This window comes from Vicugna pacos, chromosome 23 (genome assembly GCF_048564905.1).
Source record: "Vicugna pacos chromosome 23, VicPac4, whole genome shotgun sequence".
Lineage (NCBI taxonomy): Eukaryota > Metazoa > Chordata > Mammalia > Artiodactyla > Camelidae > Vicugna > Vicugna pacos.
The window spans coordinates 31222774-31236921 of NC_133009.1; the positions used below are offsets into that span (position 1 = coordinate 31222774).

General features: G+C 34.8%; 1 long non-coding RNA gene across 5 annotated transcripts in view; it reads left to right on the top strand.

The window, feature by feature from the left end:
* LOC140688778 (uncharacterized) overlaps positions 1–14148 on the top strand; it is a 358657-nt gene that overhangs the window by 61722 nt on the left and 282787 nt on the right. For all 5 annotated transcript variants that reach the window (XR_012063599.1, XR_012063595.1, XR_012063596.1 and 2 more), the window contains exon 2: positions 9053–9207. This is a non-coding gene — a long non-coding RNA (uncharacterized lncRNA). The remainder of the gene's footprint in view (positions 1–9052; positions 9208–14148) is intronic.

The window sequence follows — 14148 nt, forward strand, 5'->3', positions numbered from 1 at the left end:
ATTCAGGTCATTACTGCCACAGTCAGAACCACAATATGAGAAACATATCAAGAGGAACAGGTGTCATGTGTCCCAGTGCCAGGGCCTCATAGATAACGTGACCTTTTAGGCAGGAACGTTCACAGGACAGTTCATCATTGACAAGCAGGAGCAAGACTTCAATACACATTCTGTTAATATTTATTGGACCCCTTACTTAAGCCACACACTGAGCTCGATCCAGGGAATTAGATCAATGAACATGCTACCTCTGCCTCAGGGCATTTATAATCTACCAAGTACTTGCAAGTCCTCCAGGTCTAGATAAGCAGGAAGGCTCCAGAATCTTGGAAATCAGGGGTTTAGCAAAGCAGCACTATTGTGACAATTGTGAGACAATTGTGACCTCTTATCTAAGACAAAAGTATTTTTGTCTGTGTTCATGTTTTCGTGTCTGCTGAGGGGTCCTTCCTGGCCATCAGAGTTCCCCGAAACGGAAGAGGGCCGAGCTATGCTGTGAACCCTGAGGTCGGCTGAAATAGGCACAAAGATGTTGGAGGCACTCCTGAAATACAGTTGCAGACCTCTAAAGACAAACTTGAATATCTTTAAGAAATTAAAAATAAAAAAAGATCACTCTTTGCATTTTACTTGGGAGATCTGTATTACCCTGTCTGCAAGTTCTCTGATGATTTCCCTTGGCACACTGGGTTTACACACAAGCTTGCCGAAGACGTACTTCATTTTTGTCTATGCTTTGAAGGCTAACATTTCCCCTTTCTTACAGTTTTAATTACTTTCCTTGCATTACCCCTTTGTTCTGACATGTTATCTAATTTTTTCATCTATGCCTTTAATATATTAATAAGTTATTTAAAATTCTCTACCTGATAATTCTAACATCTGTCACATCTGAGTCTCATTCTTACAATTGCTTTGACTCTTTAGAGTACATTTTATCTTGCCTTTTGGTGTGCCTTGTAATGTTTTGTGGAAAGGTAGACATGTTTTAGAAAGAGGAGCTGAGATATATAGGTCTTTAATGTGAATATTTATGTTTATCTGGCTAATAGATAGGTTCTGTTTGAAATTTGTTGTAGTTACAAATACCAGAGGCTTCAAATTCAGTTAGGGTACTTTTTTTTTTTTTTAAGTCTTCCCTCTTATTTATTATTGGGTCTTCCCTTGTTCTCATATAGAGTCTGTTTCTTAGTGATCTTTTGGCTTTAACTCTCTGATATTATTCTGGAGCCCTTTCAGTGTGATGCTAAGGTGTTGGGGAGGAAGAGAATTGTACAATTCTATAAATTCTTTTTCTTGGGGCTGTGTTTCCATCCCTTTTCCAGGCAAGTTTAGCTGTTACTCTTATCCCTGCCTCTGGCTGCGGTCTTCAAAATCTGTTACCTTGAAGTCCTGTTCCGTGTTGACAGTGTTTTCTCCCTTAAGTTAGAGGGCAAAAATTGAGGAGACTGGATGGGGGAGTACTTCCCTTTCTGCAGCAGGAATAAGGTTTTAGAATCACACTCAGACAAAGCCGTTTTCTCTGGAGCGTAGGTATTTATTACGGAGAGTCTCCAGGTGTGTTTACAACAGTCAGAGCCGCAAGGAAGGTTTTTGGACCCTCATTGTGAGAACCTCCTGGAATTCCTTGAGTGAAATCCTACTTAGGTATCCAGGTCCCTAAGATTGGAGCCTCCGAAAGTTCTGCATTCTCATGCTAGTCTACATTCAGCCCCCAGTGATGCACCAGTATTACCGTCTAGTAATTTCTGCCAGTTTGTGGTTCCACAGGCTCCTTCTTTGGTGATCAGGTATGATGTGACGGTCTGGATGCACCTGTCTCTCTCTAGTTCATAACAGTGTTTGCCCTGCAACCTCAGTTCTCTAATGGGTCCAGGAAAAGTCACTGATTTTTAATTTGTCATGAATTTTCTTGTTGAAAAGATGGATGTGATGATATTCAAGGTTTTTATATGTCAGAGTTGAAAGCAGAAGTATCTTCATTTTTCTTTTTATCTAAGTCAAGCTTGTGGCAAGACTGATGATATTAACATCCTGGAAATGTCTGCCCACAGTGCAGTATTAGAAAGCGGATTTGAGATTAATATTGAAGGCAAACTATGTTCAAGATTTTGAAGTAAAAACCTGACTTTTTCAGAAAATTACAAAGGAAGGTGTATATTACTGGAAGGCAGATATAGGAATAAAAGAATGAAGAATATTTGAGTGTAAAACCCTTTATTAATGTTCATTTCCAAGATGGGCATTTATTTTCTGTTTGGAACTGCACACTTCTACCTTGAAATAAATGGATATGACTGCCTGTAAGGTAACCGTTAGCTCTTGAAAAACTATAGAATTATGATCATCTGTCCCCCATGGTAGTTGTCCTATTACTTTAATAGTGTAATAACATTAAAGAGATTTTATTATTTCTAAAAATAAGTTGTTAATTAAAGCTCTGCAGCCTTATATAATGTTGTAAGTGTGCTTGCTTGTACTTAATGTATTTCATATGATTTATACTGGCTGCTAGAAAGACAAATGTAAATTATCTATTTATTTATCTATCAATCATCATCATCTTCATCTGTATATGGGCTTGAATTATTCTTTCCTGATTAAATATCATGGAACTTTAGCACATGACTGTTAGGGCAATTGTTCTTGGTTATATATTATCAATTTTATTTATTCACAGACAGCTTTTCTTTCGCTGATAGGGTTAATCCTCTCTGCTCTGGTTAGCAGGGCAGAAATTTGACTTTTCAATGGTAAAATACTACTGTGTTACAAAGTGTGAATGAATTGGTGTAGGCTACTGGACGGCTCATTGGTAGGGTATGACATAATTATTTGTGATTACCATATTTCTAGTGAAACAAATATTAAATTAAAATTTACATTTATCTTAAAGTAGAAAAATATAAGAAATTACATCAGGTGATTACATTAAAATCAAGTCTACAAATATCTGGTAATAAAGTAAACGTGTGTTTTAAGCATCTCACTGTGTACCTTCAGGTGTGCTGAGTTTCTTTGCCGTGTCTCATTGAAACCCAGTAGTAACCCTGTAACTTGGGGCCTTTCGTTAACTCCACTGCATAGATAAGGAATGTAAGTGTCAATGATGTATTTAAATTGCTCAAAATCATAGCGCAAACAAGCGGTTGACCTACGATTCACACTCATGAACTATGATTCAAGAACCTACATTTTAACCATTTTAACCACATTTGGAGGCTACTGACTCCCAATACCTCTCTCGTAATGTCCCCCTGGAAATATACTCAAGGGTAACTTACAGCATAATATTGTGGCAGTCAGTTTTATGGCAAATTTGGTACCAAGATTTTGTGCAGTGACACCCTCAGGAGCTATTGTGTCTTCTAAGACCGTTTGCCCCTACATTAAATGGCTTCTATCCTCTGCGGTATTATGAGACTAACCCCCGGCCTGAGTTTTCTGGGCTTTCTAAGACTTTGCTGGAATAAATCACTTGTTTAATATTTCCCAAGATGTGACCTATGGAACACTTACCCCACATGAATGTTCTACCGTAAGTAAATAAGTAAGACATCACCATTGTATGGAGTACTAAATATAGATTTTAATCTACATTCTGTGGTAACATCTGTAAACATTATATTCTTTCCTTATATTTTGCTAAACTGTTTAATTTTTCTAATTTTTAAAAATAGATAAACTATATCCTCTATGCAGGAAGTATAGATGTGCTCACCTCCCAATATAGCTAATGCCTCAGCATTCTTGAGTTCAGCCCTTCATTTGCATCAGAAGTAGCCACTGTTCTGAATTGGGGTTTTAAAGTTTCCGTGTATTTCTCATATTACATACATATGTATTTTTAAACAATATATACTAATGTTTTTTCATGTTTTATATATGATGTCGATGAAATAATGCCAATTATCCTGCAACATGTTTATGTCACTATACAACATTTATGAGACCCATCCATATTGAATGGATACATGATGTTTGTTCTCCTGTTCCCACAGAGGGATAGTGTTCCCCTGTGTTGATATGTCAAGTGTATTTATTGCCAAGTAAGTGGATTTTTCTCTGATTTACGTTTTTGAGGGTCAGACTGCCCATCACCTGCTTTGTTACTAGCTGCAAAATTGTCTCCTAGAAATGTTTGTACCAATGCAAGGGAACCTTCTTTCACACCTATAACCACTCTTCATCCCATTTTCTCTTTTTTTGTCATGGAGTATCTGCCGATCCACTGAGAATATACTCGTCTAATTACAGCCGCAGAGTAAGTCAGTGTGAAAGAATTCCGTTACTGGACGAGGAAGTCTTTTTCCTCAGCTAATTCATCGTGGATTCCCACATGAACCACCTCTTCCTATATGGTCTTAGTACTTGATTGCTGACATTTTGATCCCCACTTAATACATTCCTTTAATGTTAATATTTGGTTACTTAGGGAAAGGAAGCCTAGGTTTAGTATTTTATTGCAACTCTGATCGACATGGGCGCAGTTCTTTTCTCCCATTCCTCATCTAGAACACCCATGTATAGTTAAGTAGTTGGGCAAATATTTTGAGGGCAGTTATGACTTACTGACAACATAGCCCTTTACTCTGAGCCTCTTTTCTTTTTTCAGTTGCTAGGAATTACAGTCATTTCTTCTGCAGTCTTAACTCTGCTGCCCTGCATGTTGGACTGGGGAATGCAGGCGCTGGGGCTGGTGGGCAAGCCACATAAACCTAGTGATGGTGTCTTATTTCAGGGGTTGAGACTCACTCACTTCCTCTCCTTTGGTCCCTCTACACTGCCTGCAAGGAGTTGTGTTTTACATTTTGTCCAGCCTGTGGGCCAAAAATAAATAAATAAAATTTGAAAAAGAATAAAAATTGCCTGTGGACTTTCAGGCAAAAATGGAGTATTTTGTATATTACATTTTTTAGCGGAAGTTCTTATCTATTTTTATTTGTTTGTTTGCCTGCTTTGCTGGCCTGTATTAAATACTCTTGCATTATTTACTGTTGCAAATTAGAATAACTGGCTTTGTTATCACTAATCTGTTGAGAATATGGACATTTTTATGGAGAAAGATTTATGTGCTCTATATTTGGCATGATTAAAATAGTTTTTACTTACAGTTTTCTATATTTAACTCTGTTTCAATCTTTTCAATAATAGCCTAATATTTAGGTCCTTGTGTTTAGTGTTTAATAAGTGCACAGTTGATAACAGAAGTCAGGTAAAGGCCCACAAACTTGATGATAGCTAAGATAGTCTTAGCACTTACATTTTTCCTCTGTGTATTTTTGGCAAATTTTTGTTTCTGAAATTTATATTTTGATGACTTTGTAATTTGATGACAGCAACAAGGTATCATCAGGGTAATTGCCACACATGGATTACTTGAATGGTGATCATTTAGGTAACGTTTTTGTTGTTTTTCTCAATGGACAAGAGCTTGATATCTTCATTGATCTGTTCTTCAGAATTTTAACATTACTCATGAGATGACTAGGGCTCATTCTCAATCAAACAAAAAAAAAGCGAATGTGAATCTCCATATCAGAAAGCGTGATATGGCCCCATGCAAAGATCCCCAAGGAAGTGGCCGTGAAGTGGCCTTGCAGAGTCGCTGACCTGCCTGAAGATGACTTGTCTTATCTCGGGAAGCAGTGACCCAGGAGTGGAGGTCTTTGTAATAACTTCCTGTAGCACTAATGATGCTGAGACCTGGTATATCCTCTTTTACTTGGATTCAGTAGATTTTACTTGACTATTAATTTCCTTTGTTGCTTGCACACACTGTCAGTCTGCTCCCTAGCTTAAAACCAGGGGAGCCTCTAGATTGTGTGACTGTATAGAGACAAAACAGGCCAGGCTATCTCACAGCAACAAGCATGATTACTTTTGAGTTTTTGTTGTTGCTGTTCAACTCACAATGCACTTCCGTTCCTGAATGCCGGGGGAATCTGGTACCAAGCTATATACACCAGCTGTGAAAGGATTCTCCCTGAGGTCACATATCACTGGCTAAAGAAAGTCATGTGGAAGGAAGCCAGGAACAGATACCCACCCTATGCTCAGAGGAAAAATAAACTGAGTATCTGTGAACTACTGTGATCCCTGTAGCACTGAGTGGAATGTCCTAACAAGCTCATTCACACCTTCTAACACTAGTGTTTATACAGTTTGGAGAGCGCGGCATAAGCCTTTGTTTTAACTGGTGAACAAGAACATTTGGGGTCTGAAATACTATTAAGTCTCTTTCTGAGGCTAAACACTAATGGTTCTTTTTACAAGCTGGAAAAATAACTATTAATAAATATTAACAAACGTTTATAATCTTTATAAAATCAATCTGAACAGAGAACCGTGAAAGTAGAGGGCTTTTTTCTTTGGAGTATTATTACAGACACGTGGCTTTTGTTTTGCTTTGTTTTATTTTTGGCAGGTTCAACTAATTTTCCTTTCAATTAATACAATATATTTTCTTGCTTTCTGGCACTAAGTTATTTCCTGCCCACATTGTATCCCCCTAACTCCAGGTAGGAATAGGAGATTTTCTGAGGAGCTCAGGTTCTCTTTAGAGGAAAATAATGTTGAAAATAAAAATCTAAGTGTTTGGGATAATTAGTATAACTGAGGTGGCAATACTTCTAAGCCATCATACTGAATAGAGCTAGAAAGATAGAATAAATAATGATGTTTTCTTGTTTTTTGCCAATATTAAATTTGAACACCTATTTAATTTCTAATCCATAATGCAAATTCTAACCTAACTGAAAAGGTTGGACCTTAACAAAGGTATCATCATAATCTATAAATCTAACAAGTGCAAGTTAATAAATCTGTTTGACAGATAATGAGCTATAATAGTGTATATAACTCTTGGTTATGGTGGAATACAGCGATCAGTTTTGTATTAGGATCACTGTGCTCATAGAGCTTTTAAATAGAACTTTACTCAACCCGAAAATAAAGTTTTTAACGTCCTTTTATCTTTGCTGAGTCACCAGATATTATCTCTCTTTCACGCCCACCTTATTACCAACTTAATATAACTAGATAGATTAATTCATAAAAAATAATGTGCTTACATTACAGAATTTTAAGGCTTTTAAACCTACAGTTTTAAAATGTGTAAAATCAATTATGTATATAATAAGAAACTATGAGGATTAATTACATACTTTACTAACTTCTGGAGTTATAGAGAGTGAAGATGCTTGCAAACAGAAAGTATGTGGTTTGACTCTTGCTCTGACAGTGTAGCTTCAGATTTTCTCTTCTAGGCTCCAAAATTTTTATTTGGCTCAGAACGTATAGTTCTAAGAAATGTTTCACCAAATAACAATTATTCAAAAAAGGTGTAGTTTACTTCTTCAACCAGAGAAACGATGCAACATTTCAATGAAATAATGGAACATATAAACACATATATATTTTTTATCTTCTAGGAACCAGTAATTCAGATACAACTAATTAAAGTTGTAAAATTATCAATTATTTCTAGAATATAGGGTATAAAATTTTTAGTTTCCCAGGCTATATCTGAATATTTTTATGTCAACATTTTATTAGGTAAAATCCAAAATTCATTTAGAGGTGTTACAAAATGTAAAATATGCACAAATGCACATAAAACATTATGAAATAAATGTTAATAATTTAAGAAAGTATGAAAACAAAACTGCAGAACATTAAGGGAAATAATTTTGTAAGTTCACATAATTTGAAACATTCTGAGTTTCATAGGAGTCTTATTATCAAAGTCTTCACTTCATTAAATTAAAGAATAAATTATTTGCAAACCCCTGTTTACATTTAAATATCCTTAAATGGGTAACATCTGATTTTCAAAGATATACAAATGATTATAATTTTACTGGTTTTTTTTTGCTAAAATATGACTTTGTCATAATTTCAACTATCATGCTTTCCCCCTAGTCTTTCATTGTAACTGTTACATCAGGTGAACACAAAATTAGGTGGCCTTTTAAAATCAAATCCCGTAACAATTAAACTTCTCTGTTTTATTTTATTTTATAACATTAAGTAATTCAGATTAAAATAAATTTTGTTGAGTCTATTTTACCGTTATACTTTGCAACATATGAATAATTCTCTCCTCTTGTTCTTCTCACCTCCTTCTTGTATTAATAAACCGTGTTGATAAATGTATTTGTAATTAGTACTTATAAACATTTAAATAAATATTTTACTTTTATGGATAAGAGAGTTTTCAGCTTTTTCTTTTTTTTCTACCAGAGACACCTTAAAAATGGTAGTTTTTTTCAGTTGTTTGATCTATACCTCTGTCAGTGAGCATTTTGAAGGCTATCTACCCTTGTCGTGATGTCAACTTGAGTGTCTTACTTCTGTTTCTTTGTTATTCATGTAACTTAGCAGGAACATTAAGGCTGCTTCAACCAAATTTAGATACCTCCCACTTTCCCCAATCAGAAACTAATAAAGAGGAGAACGAATATTATGCTGGAAATATAATTTTAATTCAAAACATAGTTTAAATATAAACATACATTTTTTTCTCACAAATATAATTATATGCATTGATTTTTTTCTGGTTAAACTTTTTAGAGCTGAATAAAAATGTTTTAATTTTCTACACAAGTTATATTTTTCATGAAGAAAATTACTTTAAGGTTTAGTGCTCTGAATCCTAATATCTTTAATTCTGTTAATAATCTGTACCAATTAGAGTTTAAATATGCAGATTTCTCAATAAAGTATGTCTCATTTAAAAGACTGTAAAGATCATATCATTGCTGTGTTAGATGGGATCTGAATAGATACTAGGTTATTTTTCCAGTGAAAATTCTATAAATGTGCCTAAGACCTTTGCTATGTAGATTATAACTACAAGGTTCAGTTTCATTTTAAGGCTTGCAACCTTTTAAAGTAAAACTCCTTGCCTATTTTTAGTAAATAGTCTTTTTGAGGAATACGACAAAAAGTGAGAAAATTTAACTTAAACAAATGATATGTAATAGTCTCCTTTCCCCGTTAACTCTTTAACTCTTTTGGGTGAATTCTTTCCCTTTTTTTTTGACCACAGAAGAGAAGGAACAGTGATGATGGAACAGAGACTGGAATAATGTGGTCGCAGGCCAGGGACAGCCGGCAGCCATCAGTGCTGGAGGCGACAAAGAACGGTTCTCCCCTGGAGCCTCAAGAAGTTAGCAGCCCTGTTGAGACCTTCATTTTAACACGGTAAGACTCACTCTGAATTCCTGGGCTCTAGACTGTTAAGAGAATACATTTCTGTTACGTTTGTTCTAATTTATTGTAGCGGCAACAGGAAACATACATACACGCATACATACATACATATACATATTTAATTTCTTAAATAATTGAAAAAAATTCAGTTATATTTTCAAATGTGTTCAGTCTTTATGAATGTTATACCTGAACTTTTAAAGTGTATTCCACAGTTACTGACTGCAGTCTTGTAATCATAAATTCAAGATTACTTGGTGGGGAGGGGTTGTTAGTATGTTCTATGGATAAGGATTTTTCTTCTACAGTGTTGTTCCCATTATAACTATAGATGTATTACTTCTGCTTCTGTACTTATCAATGTTTGCATTGTCTATTTGAGGTTGTAGTAGTAAGTGAAGAAAAAGTTTAAATTGTATATCTTACTCAGGAGTACAACATTATCACTAAGAGTGTCAAACAATGCTAACTGATCGCCAAACGCATGCCCTCATCTTCCAAGGCACAAAGCTAAACTACGTTTATTAGCCTCTCTTAAAGTTAGATGTTGCCGTTTGACAGTTTCATGCAATTAAGTGTAAGCAGAGTGATGGGTATCACATCCATCCTGGCCCATGAACATACCAACTTGCCTTCCCCATAGGACAGTTAGACATGAAGTCTCAGGATGACACTAATAGCCAAATTCTTAAGACAGAAAAGACTGTGGAAGTCAGGATTCTTGAATGCTTGTGTGGAGTAAAACGTCCTGACTTTTTAAATTGCAGCCAACTAGAAAATCCCACCCTGATACATCGCATGAAGGAGAAATGAACATTCATTGGGCTAAACCACTGATGTAAAGTTGAATGTCAGAAATTTATATTCTATTAATTTTCATGTCTGCTTTTAGTTTCTAGCAATGTGTTTCACCTGAAGGTCTTTTCCTTAATTTATGCATTTTAATAAGTTACATTTTACTATTTCATATTTTGTATCTTTGATTTCCTTTTGGGAATTTTTGGTATGATTCTGCTGTCCGCTATGTTGGCTGTGATTCATGGTGCAGTGTTTCCTTGTGTATTTTGTTATTTTTGAATGTGACATCAGGTTTCTTGGAACATGTTAGATAGAAATTATTTGAGTTCTGAAATGAAGGTAGGTTCACTTTGAAAAAAATTATCTTTCATGCTTGTATCTTAGGAAATTACTGGTGAGAAACAAATATTCTCAGAAAGCTTGAGGACTGTTCTATCCCTTAGACGTCAAGGAAGGCACAGTTCTATACGTTTTCTGAGACAGAGGGCTGTACGTTAAATGACGTATTATTGACAGTTTACACCGTCCAGATCTAATCATTGTCTTGGCCCCTTACAAGGTCAGGAAGGAATGTTATCTTTTGAGGAGCGGTCTTGCTGGTGCTGGGAGAATGTTGCTCTTTGCGGTCGAGCAGGTTTTTCTGCCGATGCGGGGGGTCTGGTGGACTCGTGACGCAGATGCGCATTGTGCAGTGCGGGGAGAGGGGAGGCCAAAGGGCAGAGGAAATATTTTTATGTTTAAATTTGTCTCGTCTTGCCATAAAATATGAATTTTATTTCACAATGCCAAATATGCTTTGGAAGTTATGGGTAGTGACTTCAGGAGCAATTTATTTTATTTGTGTAAGTTTCCCTAGAGTCATTTATTTACATCACAAGGGGTAGTTGACTGTGGGACCTTCTATTCTTTCCCCAGAGAAGGTCTATTTCTGTTAGAGAGATAAGGACCCCCCCCCAGTCCTTCTCTGCAGGAGAGGACAGGCAGCTGTATGAGCTCCAAGATTCAAAATGTCAGGATTCCTCTCCTCTGACACGGAACCCCCTGGATGCACGGGCTGCTTTGGGCTCTCGCTGTCTTGTCCAGTGAGTGACCAAAATGTGCCCGGGCCATCCAGGACATTCTGCACGTGATCAACTCTGTCGCTGAGTCAAAAACCTGTTTCTATCAGGATAAGATAAATAAGTATAGATACAAAAAGGCAACAATTATACTGAACTGTTTTTAACTAAGTTCTTCTCTTGGAGTAGTGTGACTTTATTCCGCAAATTCATATGAGGGCTAGTTTCTGACGGTTAGCTTTCAGTGTTTTCTATTCTCTAGCTTTGGTGAAGATTCTCTTTTGAATCTGATCCCCCCTGTCCCTGGAACCTGCGAAAACGGAAGCCCCCCCGCCCCGTTTCTGTAGGTGAGCACTCTCACCACCAACTCCTGTTCCTGGTCCACTGAGTTTCCTGGGTAGTTTCCGTCATGCGTACAATACGCTTTTTGCCAGTTCTTTAGCTCCTTTAGTTTTGTTTTCTAGACATCAAAGTTATTTGCAGTTGAAATATTGCCATGACTGCGTGGTCTCCCATATTTACTGAAGTAGATAAGCAAGCTATCTGAAGTCATCTCATTTCTTTATTTAAAAAAAAAGAAAAGTTGGTAAATGAGTTTTTAGCCTATTAAACATTGTCTGTGTAGGAGGGAAGTGTGAATAGTGGATTTTTAAGAAAATAGAGAACTATATGTGACTGCACTGTGGATTGATGTCATTATACATTTGTCAAGACCTGTACAACACAAAAAGCAAATACTGCTGTCAACTATTAAATTTAGTTAATGATATAGAAATATTGGCTCATCAAATGCAACAAACGCACCACACCAATGCGAGAGACTGATAACAGAGGAAGTTGGGGGAGAGATAAGAGGGTGTGTGGAAACTTTTTCTCCTGTTCAGTGTTGTTGTAATCCTAACACAGTTCAAACAATGTCTACTGATTAAAATGTTTTAAAATGTATCAATGACTGTTTCAGTAAAAATTCTTTACTGAGCAGTATTGAAACTTGTGGATTATGATGTAACTACAGTTTTATAGAAGGCATAATCATAGTACTTAATGGCTCACTTTCTACTACTTTTATTTTTCATTTTATTAACTCAATATTTAGAATTTAAAATTTATGATTATGAAGTTGGAGATCATTGAAAGAAATTCAGCAATTTATAAATGCAGTTTATTTTTTGTATGGGTTAATCGCTAACCAGCGGGACTGCAGGTAATGGATCTGTTTTGTAGCACTTGACAAATTAGGCAGAATTTTGTGTTCTGCCTCATTATCAGGATAAAAATCTCTGTCATAGGACATGGAAAAAAATGAACTTAGAAACTTAGAAATAAAAGTAGTATTTTTGAAGAACAATTATTCATTTATATAAATCAATTTATTTCAGAATATATAGTCAATTAATTTAAAATATTGAAACTGTAGAACGGAAATAAAGATATTCATAATTTTATATTAGTCTGAATTAAAAAATATATAGACTATATAAATATTATTTTTGAATGTAATTTTTCAAATATGCAAATATGTATCAATTTTTTAATTTAAAAATCATATAATCAAACATGAAATAATCAAATATGGGATTTTCTTAAACTTGAAAAAAATGCTATAATTCATCAGTATGAACACTTCGTATTATATACCTTCATCAGTTTCTATGACTGAGTAAAATAATGATAACTCAATTTTTATCTATCTTAAGCTTTAAAAAGACTAGTAATACAGCTTCCTGAACTGCACTGTGTGAGACTGAGAAAACAATAGTTACATATGTTTTGAATAAAGACATGGATGTAACCTATTTATGTAGGATTAAACTAGAATCATGTAGGTAAAAAGTTTTTAAAAATTGAAAAAAGATATTTTTTCCTTATGGTCGATTTAACTAAGTAAAATTGGAAAAGATTGTGTAGTTTAACAGACCTCCTCCATTATAGTTCATTCTTTAAGGCAATAAAGGTCAAAATTAGATCAATTTTATCAGAGCAAAGTACTAATTTTAAAAATTACATTCAATCATCTACATCTAAGACGCTGGTAATATCCCAAGGATAGTGATAAATGAAGCTAGCCTGGTGTAAAATTTAATCATCCTTTGAGAAATGCACACTTCTTTTCTATGCCATAGTTACAAGTTGTTTTTTTCTATAATGGCTTGACAGCTGAATGAGACCTAATTGACTGAACATTGTGTCAACATAGTTGCTTTACAAATGTAAGCAGGCCATAATAATATTTTATTGTTCTTGATTCAGACTACATTGATGTTAAAACCTTGTCACAATATTTTCAAATGAAAGATTTTAGTTTTTGTAATTCTAGTTTTTTCTCCATAAATTTACATTTAGTTGCATATGAACAAGCTTAATAACTGTAATTTACATCCACAGATTTACCTATTCATATGTGGAGTATTTAACATTGCCAGAGAAAATAGAAGGTTATAAATTCAGTCTGTAGTTTATACTGACTCCATAAACTGTAAGAACATAGTGGGAAAAAAAAAACCCATGATGGGTACTAAAATCAAGAAAACAGTTTTGCAAACTACAGTGTCTAATTTATAGATGAAAAAGATTCACTATTAATTCTGGATTATCTTTTAGAAGTACCTGCATAATAACACATGTGAGCATTATTCTTTCTGTTTTTAATTATTTCATGAAATTTACTACTAGTTCATCGTATGTTAAAATTTTTCATAACAGGCAAAGCTTTCTAATGTTTTTAAAGGATGTAAGTTGATAAGATTTTGAATGAAATGATAGCTCCGTCTTTTCCACTAACCACAGATCACATAACTAATTCATCAGAGGTAGCTCTTTTGCTACTGATCTATACATAGTTGATTATCTACGTCCTGATATATATTTTAGTGTCTTTTGATTATATAGGCAGAGTTGTTTTACACTGATGTTATTTCTTTTAAAGTCTCAAAATGAAATTTATTTGAATGGCCCTCAATAACACTGGAGTTAGTTGCTATCCTTTTAGAAAAGACAATTATTTTGAAGGGTTAAAATCAACTGCAAAAGAATTCCAGAATTATAATATTACTATTTTTTATATATTGTTAGTAAT